This window comes from Muscardinus avellanarius (assembly GCF_963383645.1).
Source record: "Muscardinus avellanarius genome assembly, chromosome: 19".
NCBI classification, from domain to species: domain Eukaryota; kingdom Metazoa; phylum Chordata; class Mammalia; order Rodentia; family Gliridae; genus Muscardinus; species Muscardinus avellanarius.
The window spans coordinates 32,919,456-32,940,420 of NC_137805.1; positions in this window are offsets into that span (position 1 = coordinate 32,919,456).

The following is a 20,965-nucleotide window of genomic DNA, read 5'->3' on the forward strand; positions in this document are numbered from 1 at the left end:
AGAGCCCGAGTGTTCACGAGCAGCAGAATAGCTGAGTGAACTGGGGTGGGGTCAGTCTTTGGTATACTATGCAGTCAGGAAAAAAGTATTGATCATTACATCTATTTTGAATCCATAAAGCATATTGTAGTAAATGCATGTAGCATGGTAGCTTTTGTGTCTCAAGGGTTTTCCCCCCAGCAATATAGTAATTTCTATAGTAAATATACATTGGGAGATATACATCCATAAATACACATGCATTAAATTATAGGCATGTATATTTAAGCATAGAAAAAGGCCTTAAACCGCACGTGGTCACTCTAAGGAAGGGCGAAGACAAGATTGGCTGGATGTGGTAAAGGGATGTTTGGTGTGATTCCCAAGTTTTTTTTTTTTGTTTGTTTGTTTGTTTGTTTTTGTTTTTGGGGAGGGTACTGGGGATGGAACCCAGGGCATTCTACTTCTGAGCTACACCCACAGACCTATTTTATTCTCTTATTTTGAAAAAGGGTCTCAGTGAGTTGCAAAGGGCCTCACTAAGTAGCTGAGGCTGTCCTCGAACCCTGATCCTCCCGTCTCAGCCTCCCAAATACTGGGGTTACAGGCGTGCACCACCATGCCTGGCAGTAGCACCCACTTTTTAGAGTTGCAGGGGTTGAATGGGGCTGGCGCAGGTGAGTGCTGGGGGCTGGCTGGGAAGGGGATGGAGAGGGAGGAGCTGGGTCTAGGTTCACAGTGCCTGCGTTGAGCAGCACCTGGCCCAGGCACTAAGTAAGTGCTCACGAAAGCCCAGGGTGAAGGGGAGCGGCCGCACCCGTCTGAGGGATGGCTGCCCCTCGGCTCCTATCTGTGGCAGCCGGGCGGGAGGGCGGACACAGGGCTGTAGGAGCAGAAACCAGAAATCCAGAATTTGGGGGAACTGTCTCAATTTTTCCAAGCTCATCATTTTTTTTCTTAAGACACTACCAAGGCTGCGTGAAGCTATGCCAGAGGGCGACGTGGCCGTAGGTTGCCAGTTTGCAACCGTGGTTTTCTTTTATTTACTCATTCATTTATTTTTATTTTTGTGGCCGGAACCCAGGGGCGTTCTACCCTCTGAGCTACTCCCCTGACCCTATTGTACTGTTTTGTTTTTGAAACAGGGTCTCACTAGGTGGCTGGGGGTCTCGTTAAGTTGGATGGTCTCGAACCTGCGATCCTCCTGTCTCAGCCTCCGAGCATTGGAATTGGAGATGTGTGCACCCCTCCTAGCTGCAGCCATGGCTCGGATTCACTGTGTTTATTAGAGTCAGGGGAGAGTAACGACGGAATAAGGCTAATCAGTGATTCTGTCCCCAAGGAAGGCATTACAGAGTGGGTTTTTTTTTTTTTTTTTCTTCCAATACTGGGGATGGAAGCCAGGGGCATTGTACCTTCAAGCCACACTCCAGCCCTATTTTTTTTTTTTATTATTCTTTATTTTGAAACAGGGTCTCAGTTGCAAAGGGCCTCACTAAGTAGCTGAGGCTGTCCTCGAACCCGGATCCTCCTGTCTCCGCCTCCCCAGTGCTGGGATGACCAGCGCGCGCCACCGCGCCGGCTTCAGAGTGGGCTTTTTAAATGCTCCCATTTGACAGGCGAGAACAGTGAGGTTCAGAAAGCTTATGCCGGCTGTGGTGGTACACACTTGTAATCCCAGTCCTTGGGAGGCTGAGCCAGGAGGATTGTAGGTTCGAGGACAGCCTCAGCTCCTTAGGGAGGCCCTCCAAAGCTTAGTGAGATCTTGTTTTAAAATAAAGAATACAGCCCGGGCGTGGTGGCGCACGCTTGTAATCCCCGCGCTTGGGAGGCGGAGACAGGAGGATCACGCAGGTTCGAAGCCAGCCGCGCTGGCGTAAGAGACCCTGTTTCAAAAATATAAAATAGGTCTGGGAGTGTAGCCCGGAGGAAGAAGGGCTTCCAGGAACCCCAGTACCACCAAAAAAAAAAAAAAAAAAAAAAAAAAAAAAAAAAAAAAAAAAAAAAAAAGAATACAGCCAGGCGTGGTGGCACACGCTTGTAATCCCAGCATTGGGGAGGCTGAGACAGGAGGATCCGGGTCCGTGGACAGCCTCAGCTACTTAGTGAGGCTCTCAGCAACTTAGTGAGACCCTGTTTCCAAAAATAGGTCTGGGAGTGTAGCCTGGAGGTAGAAAGCCTCTGGGTTCTACCCCCAGTACCACCAAAAGAAAGAAAGGAAGAAAGAAAGAAAAGAAAGAAAGAAAGAAAGAAAGAAAGAAAGAAAGAATACAAAATAGGGCTGGAGGTATAGCTCAGAGGTTAATGACCCTGGATTCAATCTCCAGTGCCAAAAAGAAAAAAAAAAAAAGGTTAAACCATTTGCACTGGTTTCCCATCTGGATCTTCCTCCCTGTGAAGCCCGAGACCTTTCCTGACCCTGCTGGCTCCGAAATGAAGCCAGTCCTCAGGTGACTTGTGTCTTCCAGAAAGCAAAGCATGCCTGGCCTTGAACAGGGCTCACTCTTTGTTCTCAAACGCTCTAAGCACCCGGGCGGCTTGCACAGACGCTCCAAGCCAGGAGAGCCTGTCGTCGGCCCACAGTCGTGGCGCGGGAGCCCAGGCGTCCCGGCGGGGCTGACGGCAGGGTTGTTCCATTGTCTTAGTGACAGCGATCACTGCCTGTGAGAGCCCGGCTCCGTGGAGAAGCAAATTCCTTGTGACGTCACGTTGCACTAGACACCCGTCCTCGGGTTTTCCAGTACAGTTCCGTAGCACTGGTGCCCACGAGCTGTCGTCAAACCCGGACGGCGAAAGCGAACGTGCCGGGGGAGGGGGGCTCGGGACACCAGCAGCAACTCCCAAAGCAGCCCGGCGGAGCAAAGGGTTAAGCCCGATGATGCGGGCGCATAATATCTAACTGCGCCCCACCAGGAAGGCGGACAGATCCGACCTGGCAAACAATGGCTGGGATTGTTCTAGCAAAAACTAGTCTGGTGGCATTACTGGCCAATAACTTTTTAGATAGCTCTAACTCTCCTCTGCGTACTTGACTCCAGTCCGACCCGAAAGCAAAAGGAGGAAAAGTTCTCGTCCTAAAACGTCAAACCCCTGCAAATGAGACCTGGGCTGGGACCGGGACTTGCAGAACAGCCCGGGAGGCAGACGCCGCCGGGGGCCGAGACCCAGACCCCGCGGGCCTGCTCAGGGCGGGGCCTGGCCCTGGCCTGCAAGTACCTCTGCTGGGCGGTAGCGGCGTTTCTCTGGCTGGGCACACCTGGGCATACTTGTCCCTTGATCGATGGGGCAGGATTGTTAGCGACACGCACCCGGGCGTCGTCCCGGGGCGGCAGTGCAAGCGGCAGCAGGAGCGCTGGTCGTGGGAAGGTGCGTGGGCCCCTCGTCACGCTCTCGGGGTGACCGAGGCCCCCGCGGCCACCTACCTGCTCTGTCACTGAGGGCCCCGCCGGCGTCGCCCTGGCGGCTCGGCTGGCGTTTTTCCAGGCGGTTTCTGTCCGCGGTGTGGCTGGGCGAGATCACGAGTTCTAGCATTTCCTTATACCTGCGCGGAGACAAAGGGAAGTCTAATGTATTCCTTCGTTATGCTTGCCGATGATTCCCGTCCCTTTCCCTACGATTATAAGTACTAAAGCCGAAGGCCTCAACCCGGCTTTCTGAAGTGCGCTACATAGTAAAAATTCACTCAACTCTTCATCAAAGGGAGATGAGGCCGGAACTGGCTGCCCCGGAGAGGACACCCCCCCCGATTCCAATGCCCCCTCCTGCCTGTGGTACTTTGCCATCAGAAAAATCATACTTTTGGTCTCTTTGCCACATCATCATCTGATGAACTGCGGGGGACTCGGGAGACTTGGAGACAGGCAGGAGAGAACATGGGGGATTTGGAATCTGGGAGACCAGAGGCTGGGAGTATGAGGTTGACTGTGGTCAGGACAGAAAGACGGATGTGGCATCACTCGCACAGGTGCAGAACGGCTCAGGGGGCGGCGCCGGGCAGGCTGCACGAGAGCCGGCAGGAGCGGACACCACAGCCCAGCAGCCTGGTCCCCGAGCGAGAGCGCCGGCCCCCGGTTAGTAGATTTGGGTAACGTGGTGCTGCGGCCAGAGGCACAGGGACAGATTTCCTTGCGTCTCTCATTTTGTAGGGAAATGTTTTTAACCCTTGCACCATGTGGGATGTCCACAGGCCCCTCCACCCACCGTGGTCAGGAGGAGGGCTTCCTCCTGAGTGCGCGTGGCGTGGCCGTTTTCTAAGGCCTCGACTGCATCTGATAACACGTGGCACCGAGTCAAGGTGTCTTAGGAGGAGGGCGGTGTTTGTTGAGAGCAGGAGCGCATCACGGGGTCATCTCTGGTACATCAGTTACCACCGCATTAGAGGACACAGGGCGCCAGGCCCATCATGAAAGGGTCCTGGATTTGATTCCCTGGTTTTGATATTTGAGCTGGTTATATTAGCTTCACTGTGAATGAAAGCTTTTCTCATCTAGAAAATGGGGACTATCACAGTACCTCCCTGACACGGCCATTGCGGAGACGAGAGATAAGCATCTCCAGAGAGAACAGGAGGCCGCGACTTCAGAGCCCAGCCACGCTCCAGGAAGGAAGGCAATGCAGCCGTGAAGAGACGGAACCACGCGTCCCACCCGCGCCCGGACAGACGGCCAGATTCGAGCCAAGGGCGGACAAAGGGTGGGGAGCCATTTCTTTGAAGTTCACAACATACCAGTCAATAGCACATATTCTTGAAGGACACAGATGCATGTGATTAAATAAAAAACAATAGTTATGTAAAGGAAATACAAACATCGATTTTGGAAGAACGGGTGGGGGAGGCGATTCGGGCGATGGTCCCCGCGGGGTCTTCAACCGGGTTTGTTAAGTTTTAATTCTAGGGTTGTGCAAAAGATTTGGATAGAGAATGTCCTGCCAGACCTCATGGTGGAGAGTAGGCAGCCATGTTGGAGGCGGGACTTGGTGGCCAAGGAGAGGCCCCTGGGGGCGTGGCTCCGGGGGTTATATATCCTCCCCCTTCCCTGTCCTCTCTCTCTTGCTTCAGCCTCCATGATATGAGAGCAGAGCTTTACTCTCTCACTCTGTTTCTCCTGCAGACCCAGCCTGACATGGACTGAACCCCGAAATCTCCAGAACTGTGAGCAAATACATCTGCCTTCCTCTAAGTTCTGCGGTCAGTTGTTTTTGGATTACAGCATTGGAAACGCTGACCACGACGGGTTGGCATGAATTGTGGCCACAGCCCAAACCCAGCCTGTCACCTGTTTTTGTGCAACATGTGAGCTAAGAATGGGTTTCCCTTTTTCTTTTCTTTTTTTTGTGGTGCTAGGATTGGAACCCAGGGCCATTCTCCCTCCGAGCTATACCCCCCAGCCCTATTATTTTATTCTTTATTTTGAAACAGGGTCTCACTGAGTTGCAGAGGGCCTCACTAAGTTGTGGAGGCTGTTTGTGAACCGCGATCCTCCTGTCTCAGCCTCCCGAATGCTGAGATTACAAGCATGAGCCACCACCCCCGGCTCGGGTTTTACATTTTTTTTTTAAAAGAAGGATACCAGCTAGGTGTGGTGGCACATGTCTATAACCCCAGTACTTAGGAGTCTGAGATAGGAGGGTCGCAGGTTCAAAGCCAGCCTCCATATCTTAGTGAGACTCTGCTTCAAAATTAAAAATAAAATAAAGTAGGACAGAAGGTGTAGCTCAGAGGTTGAATGTCCCTGAGCTCAATCCCCAGCACAACAGAGAGAGAGAGAGAGAGAGAGAGAGAGAGAGAGAGATTGATTAAGACAAGAATCGGAAGTACTTTCTATATACACTCTTTTATCTGATGAGTTAATTCCACACAAATCAACTTCCAGTGCTCAGAATTTTATATTAGCTTAAGCGTGTTGGCTCTAATGTTGCTGCGCACATGTGGTCTGGTGCTATCCCCAAATGCCATGAGCACTTCACACTGGTGTCCCGTTCTCTTCATACGCCAAAGCTTATTGTCTGGCGCTTGGCAAAATGGTGGATCCGGAACCTGCTGTCTGACCCTAGATGCCAGACATATGCATTTTGTCCAGACTCGTTTCTTTCACTCTTTTGAGTGTATACAAATACTTTAAAGTTAAAAAATAAGCCGGGTGTGGTGGCGCACGCTTGTCATCCCAGCATTCGGGAGGCTGAGACCGGAGGATCGCGGTTCCCGGACAGCCTCGCTACTTATTGAGGCCCTCTGCAAGTCAGTGAGACCCGTTTCAAAATAAAGAATAAAGTTAAGAAATAAACAACGATGTCAAGTCAGCACTGGTCCCCAAACATCCAGAAGCTATGACTGTGGGTATCGGCAGCAGCAAACTGTGAGCCAAAGGACCAATTTAATTAAAAACAAAACGAACCCCTTTCTTTATACTTTCCTTTATACTTTCAAGTATAAAACTACTTGCAGAGTTGTTACCAATATTTTATTTTTTTGTGGTACTGGGGACTAAACCTAGAGGTGTTCTACCTCTATATCATATTTTATTTTGTCTCATATTTTATTTTGAAACAAGTCATCACTAGGTTGCTGAGAGTTTCACCACGCTGCTGAGGCTGTCCTTGAACCTGCGTGCACCACCTGCCAATATTTTAAACGGAGGCGATTCCACATGAAAATCGAGATTCCCCACTTATGTCAATGGAAGAACATCTCCACGATCCTGCTTGGCTGTGGCACCTAGAGCTGTTTGAACAGCAGCTGCCCTGTTGCGGTTTGGTGTGTGTGTGTGTGTGTGTGTGTGTGTGTGTGTGTGTGTGTGTGTGTGTTTCTGGGGATTGAACCCGGGGCATTCTACCTCTGAGCTACAACCCCAGCCCTATTTTATTTTGACAGAGGGTCTTGCCAAGTTGCTGAGGCTGGCCACGAACCTGCGACCCTCTTGTCTCAGCCCCCCAAGTGCTAGGCTTACCAGCGCCTGCCACCACGCCTGACTCTGTGAGTTTTAACTCCGGGACAGAGTTGAGGCTATTGATGTTTTTGGCGTCTTTTCTTGACCTCTCGCCTGAGACCAAGGTCAAATCAACATGGAAGCCGTCTCCGTGTCCCCACAGCACCTGGCGTAGAATCACCTCCCTTCTGTCAGTTGCCATCTGCTGGGGGACGGGAGGAAGGGGGGGCCAGAGGGACAAGAGGGCAGGGAGTCTGCACTTCCAGTAGGATTTAAAATTTCCATTTATCTTCACTTTCCACCCGACCTTAGGCAGTGACTCTCTGCGTTAAATATATAAATGTCTCCTTTCAACCGATACTGAGTTGTTTGTGGGTGATATGTTTTGATTTACATGTTTATTAGGCTCTCTTCAGCATGCACCATAGTTTAAATACACACACACAGACACACACATATATACACACAAATTATACGCACATATATATTGTATATGCATATACATACATATATATATATATATATTTTTTTTTGCTTGTAGCTGTAATTCCATACTTTGTGCCCACAGGTGGCCTATAAATCCCAGTTGCTGTAAATAATACTGCAGTGAATAACTTCATTATAAATATTGGTGTGATCCGGGTGTGGTGATGCATGCCTGTGAGTTCAGTACCTGGGAGGCTAAGAGAGGAGGACTGGGGATTGAGGCCGGCCTCAGCAACCTAGCAAGACCCTGTTTTGAAACAAAAAAATAAAATTAGGCTGGGGGGGTGTAGCTCACAGATAGAATATCCCTGGGCTCAACCCCCAGTAACACTCACACACACACACACACACACACACACACACACACACACACACACGATTGCAAATGAACAAACAGCTCCAGGCTCAGTTTGCAGTTAGAAAAACCTTTCCAAAAATTCTATTCATCGCTCCCATTTTCCGAGCACCCATGACATGCCTGGTGATCTTCCTGGTCCCTTTAGTATCATCTCCTGGAATTCTCTCAGCCACCCTGCGAGACCAAACGCTCTGCCGGGCATCTCCCAACAGGCTGGCTGAGCACAGCTGGGGCTGAGCTAAGGGCAGCATCCCTCCTGGTTGGCGAAGCTATCCTGTGCGCCCATCCTGTGCACCCATCCTGTGTGGCCATGAGCATCTAAATAGGAGCTTTTTACAGTTCAGCTCCCGGGGGCCTTGTGTTTTACCAGCCGTGCTGCAGCAGAAGAGGGAAGCTGACCCCTGGGGTGTTCAGGGGCCTTCAGAGCTCTTCACCTGGTCCCGATCGTCCTTACAGAACGCAGAGGTAAAAGTAGCTGACACTCAAGGGCATGTGCTCTGGGGCCACGAGCCCTGAGCCGGCACTGGTCTGTTCACCTCACGCAGTAGTTAGCAACCAGGAGACCCAGGTTCCGAGTGACCTGGCTACTTAGCGTTAGAACCCAGATTCACAGTTGGGGTCTGTGCTCCTATGCAGAGCTTGCAAGTAAAACCGCATCAAGCTTTGTGCCCAGGACCTGTGCGGCTGTAAAGTTCACCATATGCCCGGTCACGGCACCATAGATCGGTTGTCTATGGCAGTGGTTGAAATATTCATCTTTCTTTCTCTTTCTTTCTTTCTTTCTTTCTTTCTTTCTTTTTTTTGTGGAACTGGGGATGGAACCCAGGGGCATTCTACCTCCGAACAACACCCCCAGCCCTATTTTTTATTCTTTATTTTGGAACAGGGTCTCACTGAGTTGCAAAGGGCCTCACTAAGTAGTAGCTGAGGCTGTGCGAGAACCGCGATCCCCCTGTCTCAGCCTCCCAGGTGCTGGGATTACAAGCGTGCGCCACCGCGCCAGGCTCCGGCCACCACGCCAGGCTCCGGCCACCACGCCAGGCTCCGGCTACCACCTCTCATTGGTGGAATGATCTGGGGCAAGTTATGTAAGTTCTCTGAGCCTCAGCTGTAAGGATGGAGAAGGCAATGGCGCCCTCTGGGCAGGTTGTCCTGAGGGGTAAAGAGAGCGCCTGCTATCCGCTGGGTTTGCCTGAAAGGCGCTCAATCCAGGTGGCCGGACAGAAGGGACGGAAGCCACTGGTCCCTACTGTGGTCTGAGGGCAGAGCTGACCTCTCGCAACCTAATAACAACAAAATAAGTTTGTTGCGTGTTGCATCTTTACAAAACCTGGCTACCTGGGGGAAGGGACGCTCCTCCCCACAATGGTGTGGAATCGGAGATCAGCTTCCTCTCTTCACAGGGGAAGGAGGAGAGAGGATCCATGGCCTCCTTCTCTTTCACCAAGGAGAGGAAACAGGGTCACGGGGCTCATTACAAAATAAAATTTAAAACAAAGTTTTGTTTTGTGTTGCATTTTTACAAAATGCAACCTCCTGGCTACCTCCGTTGCTTCTGAACAGAGCAGGAGAGAGAGGGCTTCGCGGGCCACCCCTGCCCTTCTCCTGGGCCTGTGGCGGCCGCGGCAGCTCCTAGGCAGCGCGAGGGCCATTTGTTAGCGCTGTCACCGCCCTGGCACCCAGGGACCGAGCAGCTTGGGGAGACGAGAGATGACAGCTCGAGGGCGGGGCCGGCGGCTTCAAAGGCTGGCAGGGCGGGAGGCGACTGAGGCCCTGGTGGGGGGGCGCTCACCTTCCCGCACCCCCTGTGCACCCCAGCTACCTTGGCTGAGCCCTGGCCCTGGCCCGCTAGATAGAGAAGGCAGATGGCCGCCTAAGAGGATCCCAGCATCCTGGGGAGGCCTGGGAAGCGAAGCCTGCCGACAGCAACCGCGGGCTTCTGCAGCTGTGGCCACGTCTGGACACGGCTGGCTGCCTCTGACGCCCCCACTCGATGTCCATTCCGAAGACATCTGCACATCGCTGGCCTGCGGGGGCCCAGTGCTGACCACCTGAAGGTGATCTCAAACATTTGGAAATCACTTCTTAAATTTCAGGTAAGATCAAAATCCTCTCCCTCGAGACGAACCCATCATGAAGGGGAGGGTCGGCTCTGCAGGCCTCTTTCCTTTTTCAGAAACATACACAGATCTGCACATAATCCACAAAAATATATGCTACGTGTGTGTGTGTGTGTGTGTGTGTGTGAGTGTGTGTGTGTGTGTGTGTGTGTGTGTGTGTGTGTGTGTGTGGTACTGGGGATGGAACCCAGGGGCATTCTATCTCTGAGTTATACCTCCAGCCCAATTTTATTCTTTTATTTTAAAACAAGTTCTCACTAAACTATAGAGGACCTCACTAAATTGCTGAGACTGGCCATGAACCTGTGATTCTCCTGTCTCAGCCTCCTAAATCCTGGGATTACAAGCATGTGCCATCACGCCCAGATCATTTTTGTTTTTTTTTGCGAGTCTGGGGATGGAACCCAGGGGTATTCGACCTTCTAGTTATACCCTCTGCCCTATTTTTTTATTATTTATTTTGAAACAGGGTCTCACTGAGTTGCAGAGGGCCTCACTAAGTAGCTGAGGCTGTCCGCAAACTGCGATCCTCCGGTCTCAGCTTCCCAAATGCTGGGATTACAAGTGTGCACCACCACGCCCGGCTTCAGATCTTTTTTTTTTTTTTTTTTTTTTTGTGGTACTGGGGTTTCTGGAAGCCCTTCTACCTCTGGGATACACTCCCAGACCTATTTTATATTTTTATTTGGAAACAGGGTCTCTTAAGCCAGCGAGGGTGGCTTTGAACCTGCGTGATCCTCCTGTCTCTGCCTCCCAAGCGTGGGGATTATAAGCGTGCGCCACCACGCCCGGCTTCAGATCATTTATTTATTTTTTAGTTTTTTTATTTTTATTTTTTGGTACTGGGGTTCCTGGAAGCCCTTCTACCTCCGGGCTACACTCCCAGACCTATTTTTTTTTTATATTTTTTAGGTGAAAACAGGGTCTCTTAATCCAGCGAGGCTGGCTACGAACCAGCGCGATCCTCCTGTCTCCGCCTCCCAAGCGCGGGGATGACAAGCGTGCGCCACCGCGCCCGGCCAGATCATTTTTTTAAACAGATGTTTTGTGAATGTTTTTTTATTCGTGTTAGTGACCTGCACATTTTGTTCTAGAGCTTTTTTTCACTCTAATTATAAATACCTTGGTGTTCATTTCATGCCACAACAGAGAAATGTTTTCTTTTTAATTGATGCACATTGTTCCCAGATCTATCTATCTTCTTTCTTTCTTTCTTTCTTTCTTTCTTTCTTTCTTTCTTTCTTAGTACTGGGGGTAGAACCCAGGGGCATTTTACTTCTGAGCTACACCTCCGAACCTATTTTATATTTGAAAACAGGGTCTCACTATGTTGCCGAGAGCCTCACTACGCTGCTGAGGCTGGCTTCGAACCTGAGATCCTTCTGTCTCAGCCTCCTGAGTACTGGGATTACAAGCGTGTACCACCATGCCTGGCTAGAGAGACTATTTAAAATAATAAATAAATAAATAAATAAATAAATAAATAAATAAAATACAAAGGTCTGGGGTGTACCTTGAGGTAGAATGCCCCTGGGTTAAATCCAAAACTCTCACTCTCTTAGGGAAACACAAGCGTGTGTGTGTGTGTGTGTGTGTGTGTGTGTGTGTGTGTGTGTGTTACTGGGGATTAAACATAGGAGCATTCTATCTCTGAGCCTCATCCCTGGTGCTATGCTATTTTTTACTCTGAAACAGCCTGTCACTAAATTAAGGAAGGCTGCACTAAGTCGCTGTGATTGGCCTCAACCTGCGATCCTCAGATCTCAGCCTCCCAACTGCTGGGATTGCAGGCGTGCGCCACCGCACCCGCGGTAAGCAATTATCCTAATATTCCCCTGCTGCCCTCCACGCCTTAGCATGGAGTCTCGTGTCAATGAGGAGGACAGGCCGGGCCCTACGTCTTGGTCCTACGTCAGCCCTGTCACTTTATGATAAATTCTCCCGCTATAAACTTGGGGCGGCAAAAGCAGCCAATGGAGAGCCTCCTACTGTGCCTGCCTCATTCTCAGTAGTATGTAAGACCATGGCCCATTGGTTGGCTTATGTTGCTGTCCAGGATTCTTTTTGGGTTTTGTTTTGTTTAGGGGCGTCCTACTTCCAAGCTCCACCCCAGTCCTAGTTTTTGTTTAGTTTTATTTCGAAACAGGGTCTCATGAAGTTACTGAGGCTGGTCTGGAATCTGCAATCTTCCTGTCTCAGCCTCCCAAATACTGGGATTATAGACATGTACCACCGAGCCTTGCTATCCAGGTTTAAGTATGTATGTATGCATGTATGTATGTATGTATGTATGTATGTGTATGTATGTATATATGTATGCATATATATTACTTTTTATTTTGAGGCTGTGGATTTGCAAGAATTAAAAAAAAAAGAAAAGAAAGAAAAGAAAAAGTTCAGAGAAGTATTTCCCTGAGAATCCGCCAGTGATTTCGTCTCACATGGATAGAGGACGCTGCCACCAGTGCGGGGCGTGCGCGGCTCCGTCATTTCATCACGAGTCTCCATGAGGGTGATGGGGTCACCACTGCGCCGCCATCACGGAGAGAGCGTTCCATCCCACAAAGCCCTCCTTCCCGCACATCTCCTTGTCTACCACGGTGCCCTCAGCAACCACGAATCGGTTCCCATCTCTAAAATGTCACTGTGAAGGCCGGGCATGGCGGCGCAGCTTGTCATCCCCAAGTTTGGGAGGCGGAGACAGGAAGATCACGCTGGTTCGGAGCCAGCCTCGCTGGCTTAAGAGACTCTGTTTCCACATAAAAATGTTAAAAAATAGGTCTGGGAGTGTAGCCCGCGGGAGTGTATCCCGGAGGTAGAAGGGCTTCCAGGAACCCCAGTACCACCAAAAAATAAAAAATAATAAAATAAATAAATAAATAAATAAAAATAAAATGTCACTGTGAGGATGTTACATAAACAGATTCACGCAGCCTGTGACTTTTTTTAGAAGAGGAAGAAGAAGGAGGAGGAGGGGGAGGAGGAAAGGAGGAGGAGGAGGGGGAGGAGGAGGAGGAGGAGGAGGGGGAGGAGGCGGAAGATGGGAGGAGCCGCACACACTGCGAGGCCAGGGTCCTGCATTTCATGGCACACGCTCCTCTGCACTCTGGGTCCACCAGGGCGACCATGGAGGAGGAAGCACCCAGTGTGTGGCGAGGGGTAAGATAGGACCACACATGCTCTGCTGACTCCAGGTTGGGTTCAGTGGGGCCCTGGAGCGAAATGCAGAACTTTATAGAATGTCTCTCATGCACAGCTATAAAAAGAAGAAGAAAAAATTCCAAACCCACAGCCCAACCCACAACCAGCAAAATAAAGCACCGAGCAAAGTCCCAGGGCTTCTCCTGTCGGGGCCGCTGCCTGCCGAGGCCGGCCGGATGCCAAGGGCTCGGAGGCCCCACCGAGGAGCCCCGGTCCCAGCGATGGAGACCAGCCAATGGGAGGCGGAGATGGAGTGGAACCTGCAGGCAAGGGCATCTTGCTCTGGTCCAAAGTTACAGCCTCTCCTCTCTGGGCGCACCCTCCAGCCCTTCTCTTCTTCTTGCTTGCCCCGATCCTAGCCCACCACCATGACCCAGACCATTTGAAACCATTTGAACCAGCCTGGCCCCAAGGCTGGACGGCGAGGGTATTTTAACTTGGGGAAGGGGAGTGGATATGAGAGAAATCTTGAGGAAACTGAATCTTAGAAATGAACTATTAAGCTGGGCACACCCCTGTCATCCCAGCACTTGGGAGGCTGAGACAGGAGGACTGTAGGTTGGAGGCCAGCCTCAACAATTTAGCAAGACTCTCAGCAACTTAGTGAGACCCTGTTTAAAAATAAAACAATAAATAAATAAAATAGGACCGGGGGTGTAGCTCAGAGGTAGAATGCCCTTGGAATTCAATCCCCAGTATCAAAAAAAAAAAAGAAAAAGAAAAAGAAAAAGAAACAACAACAACAACCCCCCCCCAAAAAAAAAACAATAAAAGAAAGAATGAAATAAAATAAAATACCAGGATAACTTCATTCTGCCCCAGTCCTCCTTCACTCCCATGAAGTGCTGGCTACTACGAAAATAAAACGAAAGTTCATTTGGACTAAGCGCCGTCTTGAGCCGGGCACCACTGCTCTGAGGGCTGTGCCCTCCGAGGCCAGCAGAATTTCTGACCCATTTTGCAGATAAGAAAAGTGAGGGCAGAAGTTGGAAGCACTTGCCTTAGCTCCCCCGAGAGCCGCAGGCGGGGACTTACAGCCGCCGTCTGCCTGCGGCGCTCCTGTCTCAAGCGTTCTCTCCCGCCATCTGCCACGTACAGGAGCAGATGTCTTAACATTAATCTTTTCTACGACTGACCTCCTCGAATTACACCATTCGCCTGAAGCTGAATGGGCCACGCGGTGACTCAGGAGCTTCTAAATGTTGTTAATGTTATTCTTCTTTTGAGGTTGGCTCGATTTTATATGCCATTATACAGTGAAGTCTTACCCCTCTTCCATCTCTGTTTGGTGGGATGCTTCGTGGTAAGACTAGAAGATTTTTTTTTTCCCATTGCCATCAAAAATTCCAGACATATACAAGAACAGAATAAGTAATGAACTGAGTAGCTAAGCGCCCACCGCGCAGACTGGGACAATTTTCCAGATTTATTCGCGAGTGTCTCTTGTACGCCTTTTTGGTTTATTTTTCTTTTTGCTGAAGCGTTTTGAACAAATTCAGACTTGCAGCTTCTGTTCCCCGCCGCACTTCACTTAAAGTAGGGACGCTTTCTACCTTCTCGTCTAACAAAGCTCGTAATGGTGGCTGCAAATTGCCTTGAACGCGCCCGGTTCTGTCCCCGCGCCTGGCCGCGCCCTTCTCCTGATGGCTTCTGAGGGTCCCGACCTACACGGAGCACACACCTTGGCTCTCACGGTGTGTCTTGCATTTGTAGACGAGAGCACTGACTCTTTCGTTCCCTCCTTCCCTTTTTCCTTCCTTCCTTCCTTCTTTCTTTTTATGGTGCTGGGGATTGAACCCAGGGGCATTCTATCTCCAGGCTACACACCAGTACTTTTAATTTTTTTGATTTGAAATGGAGTCTTGCTAGGTTGCTGAGGGCCTCGCCGCACTGCCCGTCCTCGAACCCGTGATCCTCCTGTCTCAGCCTCCCAAGCACTGGGATAACAGGCACGGGCCACCGCTCCTGGCTGCCTCCCCTCCCAGTCTACACAGACTCCTGTCATGTCCAAGGCGTGAGGTTAGGTGTCTGGTAGGATGTGTCGTGCGTTTAAGTCCTCGTGGTATTTATTGATCTTCACACTGGCTTTTCTATTTTCTAGATTTCAGGTGTGAGCAGGTGCAGATTAATTGGGGAGGGGGTGGCAGTACTGCTTTAGAACTGGTGTGGTGGGCGGGAGTGTGGTTTAGTGGTGAAGGGCTTGCCTGGCAGGTATGCGGCCCTGGCTTCATCTCTAGAAACACACACGCACGCACGCACGCACGCAGTGTCCAGGGAACCTTGTCTATCAGTGCCAGTAGGGGCCAGTGGGTCCAGGTGACCAAAGTCCGATTTCTCCGTTAGGAAGTTTCCTGCCAACCTCTCAGAATCTCATCGCTTTATCCACTAATGCTTATTATGTTCTGAATCAATTATTATACAGGGGTTGGAAACCTCTGTGTGTTGGTGGGCAAGCTTCTATTACAGGGAATTTAAACATGGACAAAAATACCCGGACATCTCTTGAGACTTCCCCGCACTCAGCCCAACAACCATCATCGAGCGGCCGGTTCTGCCCCCGTCCACTCTCCTTCATCCTTACCTCCTAGGATCTGAAAGCAAATCCCATAACACAGTCTCATTCACAAATATTTCGGTATGAATCTCGGAAGAAGACTTCTACTGAAAACATAGTCTTAACACCATCATCATGGTTTTTAATATCACCCATAATTTCTTAATATCACCAAAACCAGGCATTCGTTTATTTAAACCATAATTCTGCTGTGTATGGTTTTATTCCTTTTTAAAAGTGCATCACGGAGCCGGGCGCGGTGGCGCACGCTTGTCATCCCCGCGCTTGGGAGGCTGAGACAGGAGGATCGCGCAGGTTCGAAGCCAGCCTCGGCTACTTAGTGAGGCTCTCGGCAACTTAGTGAGACCCTGTTTCCAAATAAAATATGAAATGGGTCTGGGAGTATAGCCTGGAGGTAGAAAGCCCCGGGGTTCCACCCCTAGTAACACACACACACACACACACACACACACACACACACACACACACACAGCATCACGGAGCCAGGTACGGTGGCGCGCACTTGTAATCCCTGCATTCGGGAGGTTGAGACAGGAGGATCGTAGTTCTCAGACAGCCTCAGCTACTTAGTGAGGCCCTTTGCAACTCAGTGAGATCCTGTTTCAAAATAAAGAATAAAAAATAGGGCTGGGGTGTAGCTCAGAGGTAGAATGTCCCTGGTTTGAACCCCAGGACCACACACACAAACAAACAAACAAACAAAAACACATCATGGACAGATTTCAGTAACAATATACAAAGAATTACTCAAGTTTTTTTTTTTTGTGTGTGTGTGTGTGGGGGTTGTTTGTTTGTTTGTTTGTTTTGTTTCTGCAGAACTGGGATTTCAACCCAGGGGAATTTTACCTTGAAGCTATATTCCCAGCCTTATTTTATTTTTTATTTTGAGTCTCACTAAACTGTGGAGGGACTTGCTAAGTTCCCGAGGCTGGCTGCAAACCTGCTGTCCTCTTGTCTCAGCCTCTCCAGCACTGAGATTACAGGTGCGTGCCGCCATGCCAGGCTCACCCGGTTGTTTTTTAATATCTGAATAGCATTCCCCTTGAAATGGTGTATTGATGTTTATTTAACCTTTCCCCAACCGATGGATGTTCAGGTTATCTTAGATAGATAGATAGATAGATAGACAGACAGACTGACATAGATTTGGCTCTGTCACAGAGAACTTAATAATGTTCAGCCACTTTAATGGATGTTGCAATGAACACGTGTCTGTCTCTGTCTGCCAGCCTCGGCAGCACTGGGCTCTGCGCTGGCTGGGTCTCGCTGTGCAGGAACGGCCGGCGGGCTGTGGGCCGTGTGGCCACATCCCTGCCCCTCTCCACGCTAGACACCACTCGCTCCCCTCTCCTCCAGTTGTAACAACCTGGAATGTTTCCAGATATTGCCAAATATCCCATGAGGTCTCCATCGACCCTGGTGGGGAACCTTTGCTCTACTTATGCACACGCTGGAGCGAGTAGAAAACTCCTTTGCTGCCACGGGAGCCAGGGGAGAAACGGAAAGAGGCGGATTTCCAAAATGGCGGCCACTGGAGAGAGATGTCAGCGCAATCTCCTGCTTCCCGTGAAAATCTGAGGATCAACGGGTCATCAAAAAATTCCAGTTTAGCGCCTGCAAATTTGGCATCTGCACCAAGGAGCCCCTTGAGGTGATCCGCTTTTCACATCATGCTTTAGATTGGGGGACAGGATGGAACGGGAGACACATTTCATAAAAGCGGCCTTAGAGCTGGGCGTATCATCACATTAGTGGATCTCGAAGGCCACTACAGACCATAGAATGCACTTTAGATTTTAGGGTTATTTTTTTCAGGGAATGCGTATGATCTTTGCATCTCTCCCCAGCCCACATTTCATAATAAATTGTATTATAATGATGTTGGAGCACAAAGCGGGAAGGGATTTCCGGATCCTAAATGAAGCCTAAACTGAATGGCCTTAAGTATGTCCCCTTGGCCACATTTAACATCCAGGCAGAACCTGCGGGGGAAAATTAAACAAGCCCCCAAAGACGGCATCGTGGGGCTGAAATGGACCTGGGGAATTACGAAAATAGATCTGAGGCTCTCAAATTAGCTTGAGCCCAACTTTAGCTTCAAATGCTGAATGCAGGCTGAAGAATTCCCCGGGCCTGGAATGTCTGGGGGGAGTAAAAATATATAACCACAGTGAAAACAAAGTAAAAAATAAAAATTATACAAACAGGGGAAAATAGGAGAAACAAACAAGAAAAAAAAAAAACCCTTAAAAATTGTGTAGATGTTGACGAGGATTTAAGTCACTTGCTCACTCAATAAACACCATAAAGCACCTACTATGCACTAATATGGATCTAATTCCGAAGAATCTGGTGAGGGAGACAAGACAGATGGTGCTGGACCCCCAAGAGCTAACTAATGTCCTGGTAGATCTCACTGCAGACCATAAAATGCACATGTGCTGAGAATAAACAGCTGGTGGGTCCTGTTAGCTGAAGGTTGGAGCCAACCCTTAACTCGGAGAAAATGTTTACAATCCATCTTATGGGGTAAATAATATTGATCCCCATTTTATAGAAGAAGGGACCGAGGACCAGAAAAGTTAGGTGTAAGAAACCAAAGGTGTCCGGGAGCTGCTGGCAAGACATGTTCTATTTTATTTTTCTGCGGTGCTGGGGATTGAACCCAGGGGTATTCTATATCTGAGCCACACCACCAGCCCTATTTTCTTTCTTTCTTTCTTTTTTTGAGATTAAAAAAAAAATTTGAAACAGAGTTTCTTTTTTTTTTCTTTTCTTTCTTTCTTTCTTTTTTTTTTTTGTGGCACTGGGGTTCCTGGAAGCCCTTTTACCTCGGGGCTACACTCCCAGACCTATTTTGTACTTTTTTATTTGGAAACAGGGTCTCTTAAGCCAGCGAGGCTGGCTTCGAACCAGCGTGATCCTCCTGTCTCCGCCTCCCAAGCGCGGGGATTACAAGCGTGCGCCACCACGCCCGGCCCTGAAACAGAGTCTCACTAAGTTGTGGGGGGCGGAGGGGCTCACTCTGTAGCTGAGGCTGACCATAAACCTGTCATCCTCCGCTCTCAGTCTCCCTAGCCTCCTCCTGCCTCAGCCTTCCAAGTACAGGGATTACAAGCATGTGCCACCACGTCTACTGGCAAGGCATCTTTTAAAGCAGAGGTTCTTAGTGGGGGGTAATTTTGTCCTTCAAGGGACACCGGCAATGTCTGGAGATATTTTTTGTTGTCATAATTTGGAGGGGGGAAGGATCGGTGGGTAGAGGCCAGGAATGTGGCGAAACATTCTAGATACACAGGACACCTTACGGCAGAGAATCCACTGGCCCCGAGTGTCCAAAGTGTCCAGGCTGAGACGTGCCATCACAGAGGAACTTGTGTTTGGGGAGGTCAACTTTTCAAACTAACATGTTAAAAAGCAGAGAGGCTACCGGGCATGGTGGTGCAGGTACGCTTGTAATCCCAGCATTTGGGAGGCTGAGACAGGAGGATCTCAGTTTGCAGACAGCCTCAGCTACTTAGTGAGGCCCTTTGCAGCTCAGTGAAACCCTGTTTAAAATAAAGAATAAAAAATAGTGCTGGAGGTGTAGCTTGGAGGTAGAATGCCCCTGGGTTCTAGCCCCAGTACTGCAAAAAAAAAAAAAACCCCACACCAAAACAAAACAAACACCAGAGAGACCTAGATCATGGTGATTAAAAATAGCATGAAAGCTAAGGTGTAAACGCAGCTCCCTGAAGTGGGGACAAGAGGCGCCATCTGAGACAGTGTTGTCCAGGACAGAGACAGAGGACTGAAAAACCCTGCAGTGCTAAGTACTCGGTAACACCTAGCAGCACCTGCTATTCCCGGGCCCAGTTCACACAGCGCACGCCACAGCAGCCTGTCCGGACACCACCACGACAGCGCGAGAGGTGTCCAGAGACACTGGCTGGGGCGGCCGACACATCACGGCCCTGGGTGAGCACCTGCGTATGTCTCAGCCTCCGCCCATGGCGTTAGGACTCAACACATCTCAGGAAGGAAGGTGACCGAAAGGGCCCTCTTCCCACACCCCCTTCCTTTTATCTCAGAGGAGCAGCTCTACCAGCACCTCCAGCAAACATCCCCATGGCTCATTGGTTAGGCCGGAGTCACGCAACCATAACTAGCCAATCACCAGCAAGGGGCGGGGCCTGCTCCTCCTCCATCCCTGGGCCGAGCACCTGGGCAACCTAGCAGCATCATAGTTCCGTGGGCCTGGAAGGAGGGGTGCTCAGTTGCAGCTGAGCCACAGTGGGCGCTGTCCCCAAGGTCTCCAGCACACCAGGGCCAGCCAAGGGCCCAGACCTGTGAGGTAACCAACCGTGCAGCAGGAGCTGGACGTCCACGTGCCTGCGTCAGCCCGGGCTCGTCACATCTCTCCCTAGTGACGGGGGCATTCTACCTGTTGCCCCTCAAAAGCAGCAAGCTCCCTACCACCTTGAGATCTTGGCAAGATTCTTCCTACTTTCCATGCGTATTCCCCTCCCCCACCTTTGGGCCTCTGTGTACCTGTCTCTGTGACGAGGGAGCCTCCCCGACAGGCGGCCACCATCACTGCTTCTGGGCCGATTTGTCCTCCCTGCACCCCGGAGGCGTCACGCATGCGTCATCACCATGCAGCCAACAGCTGAGTATCAGTTAGGTAAGGCTCAGGCTCCCCTTCCACTCTATACAGCCTCAGGGGCTCCAGGGTCTGCAGTGTGGCTCGCCCACACCGACATGTGTCAACCCACAGGTGCCCAGGTCTCAAAGCCTCAGTCCAAGAAAAGAAAACGACACATCAGCAATCCTAGGAATACTGTCTATTACTAAAATGATGAGCGTTTGATACAGTGCGTTAAGTGTTTCTTTTTATACTTTTTTTTTTTTTTGGTGGTGCTGGGGATTGAACTCAGGGACAGTCTACCTTTAAGCTACATCACCAGCCTTATTAGGAAACAGGGTGTCACTAAGTTGTTGGGGGCCTCGCTAAGTCCCCCCCCCCCTCTCATCCTCCCAAGTACTGGGATTACAAGCGTGGGCCACCACGCCCGGCTTTAACAAATACATTTTAAAAGACTGTAAGAGGTGGCCTTGTTCACAGCCCAGATGTCAAGGGCACTCCTCTCAGATGCTGCCTTTAGTCTCCCAGAGGCTCACCAAGCACAACCCATGAAATGACGGGCCTTTCTTAGGCTGGCTTAATCCCGGCCGACATGGGCGCCAGTTTGCAGACATCGGATTCTGCAAACACAGCCGGGTTTGGGGCCCGCGCAGCTGCTGCTCCACGCCCCACAGGAGCCTGGGAGCCAGGGCATCC